This window comes from Panulirus ornatus, chromosome 42 (assembly GCF_036320965.1).
Source record: "Panulirus ornatus isolate Po-2019 chromosome 42, ASM3632096v1, whole genome shotgun sequence".
Taxonomy (NCBI): Eukaryota; Metazoa; Arthropoda; class Malacostraca; order Decapoda; family Palinuridae; genus Panulirus; species Panulirus ornatus.
Window position 1 is genome coordinate 30,257,797 of NC_092265.1, and position 6,656 is coordinate 30,264,452.

Below are 6,656 nucleotides of genomic sequence, written 5' to 3' on the forward strand. Positions count from 1 at the left end.
ATCTGTTTTTGTTTTAGTGAGAGATGGTTGATGACATGTTCTCTTAATATCCCGGATAAGTAATATAGTTGGTTGTAAACTTCGTATGGTTGTAGTTATGTTTTTGTATTGTCTAGAGTAGTTATGATAATACTTGTGGTAGGCATGAATATGTGCATATCAAGGATGGTTAATCCTGTTAAAATATAAGGCAGTTATGATAATCTTGAGGATAGTAAAAGGCGTGTGTTTTGATAGGGAAGTGTAGTGTGCTATGTAGAGTAAGGTAAATATTTGATAATGATATGTGTATGGGAAAGACGTCACCATCTTTTATCACACACGAAATATCACTACTGCTGTAATGTACGTAATGTATAGTAATGATAATGCATAAGTTAGATTGCTGAAAATAATTGTATGGTATGAATGGTGAAGATGACAGTGATCAAAATTGCAGTGAATTTATTCATGAGAGTGATAATTATGCCACTGGTGGGGATTGGCAACTGTGTCAAGGAAATTATAGCATTTCTTATCAATAAACCAAAACGCCGACATTATTTCCCTTGACAGTATCACATGCCTTCCTGTTCGCTCACGGGTCTGGTTAAGAGCCATCTTCACTACACACTTTACATTACTTGAAGATGCTTTTGACATGCTGGCGCTTACAGGATCATATCAAGCATATGTTCACTATACCAGGGTGATGTTCATTGTTGAAGAGAAATAATGAAATTAATCGCACAACCAAGATGCTTCCCTCATACGAGGATAATTGTTTATCTTATGTATGGGATATACATATACATACTTGCTTGCCTTCATCCATTTCTGGCGCTATCCGCTCCACAGGAAACAGCACCGATATTAACAAACGTGACTGAGGACTTGAAGAATCTGGTACAAACATAATGGTTATTGTGATAAATGACTTGTTTATTATAATTATGTATTGTGTTGCATTATAATGGTTGTTCAGAACCAAGATCTTTAAGCCTGAATCCTTAATATTATATAAGAAATGATAAAACGTGTTAAAAACATAAACATTTATGATTATAAAGAACAGAATGCGTTATCATGCGGGTATCTAGTGAAAATGGAACACAAGGAGCTAGTTTAATGCAGGAGCATTTCATCTTTTAACAAAATATTTACATCTACGTCCCTTTTCTTTCATCATCAATTTCTTATGTTTACTATCAAGAAATGCCTCTTATCTTACATGAAAATTCTGTATAGGTATTTGATTAATGTTCTCCATCGACTCGTGGTATAACTCTTCGTTAGCGAAGTTTATTTTGTGTAATGGATCATACATTACAAAGTTGTGTCTATCCACACAAGTGTTACATGTCCCAGGTAAAGATATATTCTAGAGATAACGTACATATAACATATATATGTGTCTTTTTAAATATCTATAAAAAGTTTTCTTGAGGGACAATACCTAAGACTTTCGTATTAAAGTTGATCAGTTGTAAGTGATCAAGCATTACAAAGCTGTGTCCATTGCCACAGGTGCTACTGATCCCGGGTAAAGGTATTTCACCATCTTTGTATCTTTAACCTTTCTAGTTATAGATGTTTCATCCCTGATTCCATCCTCACAATCGATGTATGTGGTTTGTGTTGTCTTTATCCTTAACATATCATTAATCAGTTGAAGTGGAGAACATTCTTCTGAGCCTAGCCACTCTACTCTGTCTTCCATATGCTATCTAAGAGGTGTTACCGGATTCCGCCTATATGTGTTTACGCTGAGAGTAACAAGTTACTTGCGGACATCTTTCTTATTGTATAAAATAATTTGCTTAAAATGAATGTCCCACGTACTTTCTACAGAAATCCATAGGAATATACTTGATCACGCGCAAAATTGTGATCCTTTCCAATATATATATATATATATATATATATATATATTATCCCTGGGGATAGGGGATTAAGAATACTTCCCACGTATTCCCTTCGTGTCGTAGAAGGCGACTAAAAGGGGAGGGAGCGGGGGGCTGGAAATCCTCCCCTCTCGGTTTTTTTTTTCAATTTTCCAAAAGAAGGAACAGAGAATTGGGCCAGGTGAGGGTATTCCCTCAGAGGCCCAGTCCTCTGTTCTTAATGCTACCTCGCTAATGCGGGAAATGGCGAATAGTTTGAAAGAAAGAAAAAGAAATATATATATATATATATATATCACATACAAGCCTCCAACAGCCAGGATCTAACCCGGGACCCTTGTGCAACAGGCGGGAATGCTACCGCTAGGCCATGAGCCTATCGGTAGCATTCCCTCCTCTTGCACAAGGGTCTCGGGTTCAATCCTGGCTGTTGGAGGTTTGTATGATCTATGAAGGTGCGCATTCATATGCACTTTGTTCGTATATATATATATATATATATATATATATATATATATATATATATATATATATATATATATATATATATATGTATATATATATATATATATATATATATATATGATTCAGTGGTGAAATTGATGAGAACTGCTATTGACGTTTGTGTGAATAAATTGTACATTTCCTTTTCCATAGCCAGAGGTTGAACCATTATGTGACGTTCATTTTTTCATTCATTTCAAGCTAAAAGTTTGTTTTCTAAATTGTTTCTTACATTTTTCATATGTATATATATGTATGTGTGTGTGTGTGTGTGTGTGTGTATGTGCGTATGTGTGTGTGTGTGTGTGTGTGTGTGTGTATATATATGTGTATATTATCCCTGGGGATAGGGGTGAAAGAATACTTCCCACGTATTCCTCGCGTGTCGTAGAAAGCGACTAGAGGGGACGGGAGCGGGGGGCCGGAAATCCTCCCCTCCTTGTATTAACTTTCTAAAATGGGAAACAGAAGAAGGAGTCACGCGGGGAGTGCTCATCCTCCTCGAAGGCTCAGAGTGGGGTGCCTAAATGTGTGTGGATGTAACCAAGATGTGAAAAAAGGAGAGATAGGTAGTATGTTTGAGGAAAGGAACCTGGATGTTTTGGCTCTGAGTGAAACGAAGCTCAAGGGTAAAGGGGAAGAGTGGTTTGGAAATGTCTGGGGAGTGAAGTCAGGGGTTAGTGAGAGGACAAGAGCAAGGGAAGGAGTAGCAATACTCCTGAAACAGGAGTTGTGGGAGTATGTGATAGAATGTAAGAAAGTAAATTCTCGATTAATATGGGTAAAATTGAAAGTTGATGGAGAGAGGTGGGTGATTATTGGTGCATATGCACCTGGGCATGAGAAGAAAGATCATGAGAGGCAAGTGTTTTGGGAGCAGCTAAATGAGTGTGTTAGCGGTTTTGATGCACGAGACCGGGTTATAGTGATGGGTGATTTGAATGCAAAGGTGAGTAATGTGGCAGTTGAGGGAATAATTGGTATGCATGGGGTGTTCAGTGATGTAAATGGAAATGGTGAAGAGCTTGTAGATTTATGTGCTGAAAAAGGACTGATGATTGGGAATACCTGGTTTAAAAAGCGAGATATACATAAGTATACTTATGTAAGTAGGAGAGATGGTCAGAGAGCGTTATTGGATTACGTGTTAATTGACAGGCGTGCGAAAGAGAGACTTTTGGATGTCAATGTGCTGAGAGGTGCAACTGGAGGGATGTCTGATCATTATCTTGTGGAGGCTAAGGTGAAGATTAGTATGGGTTTTCAGAAAAGAAGAGTGAATGTTGGGGTGAAGAAGGTGGTGAGAGTAAGTGAGCTTGGGAAGGAGACCTGTGTGAGGAAGTATCAGGAGAGACTGTGTACAGAATGGAAAAAGGTGAGAACAATGGAAGTAAGGGGAGTGGGGGAGGAATGGGATGTATTTAGGGAATCAGTGATGGATTGCGCAAAAGATGCTTGTGGCATGAGAAGAGTGGGAGGTGGGCTGCTTAGAAAGGGTAGTGAGTGGTGGGATGAAGAAGTAAGAGTATTAGTGAAAGAGAAGAGAGAGGCATTTGGACGATTTTTGCAGGGAAAAAATGCAATTGAGTGGGAGAAGTATAAAAGAAAGAGACAGGAGGTCAAGAGAAAGGTACGAGAGGTGAAAAAAAGGGCAAATGAGAGTTGGGGTGAGAGAGTATCATTAAATTTTAGGGAGAATAAAAAGATGTTCTGGAGGGAGGTAAATAGGGTGCGTAAGAAAAGGGAGCAAATGGGAACTTCAGTGAAGGGCGTAAATGGGGAGGTGATAACAAGTAGTGGTGATGTGAGAAGGAGATGGAATGAGTATTTTGAAGGTTTGTTGAATGTGTCTGATGACAGAGTGGCAGATATAGGGTGTTTGGGTCGAGGTGGTGTGCAAAGTGAGAGGGTTAGGGAAAATGATTTGGTAAACAGAGAAGAGGTAGTAAAAGCTTTGCGGAAGATGAAAGCCGGCAAGGCAGCAGGTTTGGATGGTATTGCAGTGGAATTTATTAAAAAAGGGGGTGACTGTGTTGTTGACTGGTTGGTAAGGTTATTTAATGTGTGTATGACTCATGGTGAGGTGCCTGAGGATTGGCGGAATGCGTGCATAGTGCCATTGTACAAAGGCAAAGGGGATAAGAGTGAGTGCTCAAATTACAGAGGTATAAGTTTGTTGAGTATTCCTGGTAAATTATATGGGAGGGTATTGATTGAGAGGGTGAAGGCATGTACAGAGCATCAGATTGGGGAAGAGCAGTGTGGTTTCAGAAGTGGTAGAGGATGTGTGGATCAGGTGTTTGCTTTGAAGAATGTATGTGAGAAATACTTAGAAAAGCAAATGGATTTGTATGTAGCATTTATGGATCTGGAGAAGGCATATGATAGAGTTGATAGAGATGCTCTGTGGAAGGTATTAAGAATATATGGTGTGGGAGGCAAGTTGTTAGAAGCAGTGAAAAGTTTTTATCGAGGATGTAAGGCATGTGTACGTGTAGGAAGAGAGGAAAGTGATTGGTTCTCAGTGAATGTAGGTTTGCGGCAGGGGTGTGTGATGTCTCCATGGTTGTTTAATTTGTTTATGGATGGGGTTGTTAGGGAGGTAAATGCAAGAGTCTTGGAAAGAGGGGCAAGTATGAAGTCTGTTGGGGATGAGAGAGCTTGGGAAGTGAGTCAGTTGTTGTTCGCTGATGATACAGCGCTGGTGGCGGATTCATGTGAGAAACTGCAGAAGCTGGTGACGGAGTTTGGTAAAGTGTGTGAAGAAGAAAGTTAAGAGTAAATGTGAATAAGAGCAAGGTTATTAGGTACAGTAGGGTTGAGGGTCAAGTCAATTGGGAGGTGAGTTTGAATGGAGAAAAACTGGAGGAAGTGAAGTGTTTTAGATATCTGGGAGTGGATCTGTCAGCGGATGGAACCATGGAAGCGGAAGTGGATCATAGGGTGGGGGAGGGGGCGAAAATTTTGGGAGCCTTGAAAAATGTGTGGAAGTCGAGAACATTATCTCGGAAAGCAAAAATGGGTATGTTTGAAGGAATAGTGGTTCCAACAATGTTGTATGGTTGCGAGGCGTGGGCTATGGATAGAGTTGTGCGCAGGAGGATGGATGTGCTGGAAATGAGATGTTTGAGGACAATGTGTGGTGTGAGGTGGTTTGATCGAGTAAGTAACGTAAGGGTAAGAGAGATGTGTGGAAATAAAAAGAGCGTGGTTGAGAGAGCAGAAGAGGGTGTTTTGAAATGGTTTGGGCACATGGAGAGAATGAGTGAGGAAAGATTGACCAAGAGGATATATGTGTCGGAGGTGGAGGGAACGAGGAGAAGAGGGAGACCAAATTGGAGGTGGAAAGATGGAGTGAAAAGGATTTTGTGTGATCGGGGCCTGAACATGCAGGAGGGTGAAAGGAGGGCAAGGAATAGAGTGAATTGGAGCGATGTGGTATACAGGGGTTGACGTGCTGTCAGTGGATTGAATCAAGGCATGTGAAGCGTCTGGGGTAAACCATGGAAAGCTGTGTAGGTATGTATATTTGCGTGTGTGGACGTGTGTATGTACATGTGTATGGGGGGGGGTTGGGCCATTTCTTTCGTCTGTTTCCTTGCGCTACCTCGCAAACGCGGGAGACAGCGACGAGGTATGAAAAAAAAAAAAGAAAAAAAAAAAAAAAAAATATATATATATATATATATATATATATATATATATATATATATATATATATATATATATATATATATATATATATATATATCCTTCAGTATGTTTACTTTCGATAATGAGGAACAGAAGAACAAGCTAAGCAAGTAAATTTCGTCAAAGACATCTCTCTTTTCTAAACGCTGCCTCGCAAAGATTTTCATTAATTCAAATTGAAGAAACAGACGTATCTTTCTATTGTCTGGTTAGCTCAGTGGTAGAGCGTGAGTCTCACACACTCAAGGTCGTGGGTTCGAGACCCACACCAGACATATTTTTTGTCTTTTTCTTTTTTCATTTTGTCCGCATCACATGTGTGCAACATTCAGTATGTTCGTCCAACGTTATAGTGAAGATCTTCACAATAAATTGGGGTTTTCGACCTTATCTGAAAGGGTCAGGTCCACCAAGACGTCCTTGAAATCTTCCAGAAGCTTCTGGCGATCCTCCTCCAACTGCTGGGCACATCAGAGTTAACATGGGCCGGACATCGGTTGTGGAACGACTTAATCTGCTTCCGGTAGTTAGCAGGGATGATAATGAGGGCTCTGACCTCATACCAGGTCAGCTTAG

General features: G+C 40.0%; 1 non-coding gene across 1 annotated transcript; it reads left to right on the top strand.

Moving 5' to 3' along the window:
- The first annotated feature begins 6,283 nt into the window (after positions 1-6,283).
- On the top strand, positions 6,284-6,355 carry TRNAV-CAC (transfer RNA valine (anticodon CAC)). Its single transcript has one exon. It is a non-coding gene; the product is annotated as a tRNA-Val (tRNA).
- The last annotated feature ends 301 nt before the right edge of the window (positions 6,356-6,656 follow it).